Raw genomic sequence first — 1302 nt, 5'->3', positions numbered from 1 at the left:
TAACGTTAAATTATGTCCGTTTTATTTCTTCTTGAAAATAACATGTCTTTAAAAAAAATCCTTTATTTGCGTCTTAAAAGATACTGCAGTATTCAATTCATGTGGATAATGCTTGTTAAGTTAATGGAGAATGGGTCCAGCACAGCTAAATATGGACTCTCCTAAAGTAGATAGTCAAAACTGAACCAATACTTCTTGTTAATTATATTGTTCCTTAAAGTAAAGTTCTTTGATGTAAAAAAAAATTATTTTATTGCATTTTTGAGAAGAAAAATCATGAAAATGATGGGTGCAAAATTACGATAAATGATGTAAAAAATTAAATGGTCTATACTCAAACAATGCCATTTTTTTTAATATTGCTTTCAACATTAAACAAAACGTTGTTCCAACAAAATGATTTCCTTTAAAGTTCTTTTTAAAAATAAAAACTACTTTTTCAAAAACATTAAAAATATCGTATTTCGTATACGTTAAAAAAATATGACTTTATTTGCCTAAAAAGTGGTTTTGAAATCAGTTAAGAAATTTCTATCGGTTACTTATGAATTATTTTACTGCCCATTTCTATTTCCATTGAATATTTTCTTCCCAAGAGGTCAAAATTTTTTAGTTTTACAAATGTCTCGAAATTTACTATCTGAAGTAGCGTGTCAAATTTCTTTTCACTTAAGAGGAAGATAATCCTGCAATCTCCAATGGAAACTCCGGTATAAACACAATACCTTTGATTTGAGCAACAAAAAGTATTGACCTAATCCACTATCTATTTTAATTTTATATCTAATATATTTTATAGTGATATTGTAAAATGCTTTTTTAGCTGAATAAAGTTGCTACATTGTGTAACTTTTTCCAATCGAAAATAATTACTAAATTCCAATACCAAATCCCAGCCAACACTCAATTTTGTATCTAAGTTTAATTATTGGTTGCAGAAAAAAGTTTTCTTCTAATTACATCCTGATGGTTGGCCTTGTTGCAGTATTGCAAATGCACCAATGCTTGATATTAAAAAGTGTCTATGCCAACAAATTGCTCAATTTAAAATTAAACTTTATATTGCAAGCTTTGCTCTGATTACAATGCAATTTAAGCTTCCCTTCACTTCACTTCACTTTACCAAATCGATTAGGCAAGGCACTGTTAAAATCTAATTCAAATGAAAACCACACGCAATTTTCCAAACAACAAATGGAAGCATATAAAAGTCTCATTAAAAAACATTATTAATGTGAATTGGAATATATTTCGAAAGGGCATTTTGATTTCAGCTGGAAAAAAGGTCCTTTTTTTAATTTT

This window comes from Eupeodes corollae, chromosome 1 (assembly GCF_945859685.1).
Source record: "Eupeodes corollae chromosome 1, idEupCoro1.1, whole genome shotgun sequence".
Lineage (NCBI taxonomy): Eukaryota > Metazoa > Arthropoda > Insecta > Diptera > Syrphidae > Eupeodes > Eupeodes corollae.
Note: the sequence above shows the minus strand (reverse complement) of the source record.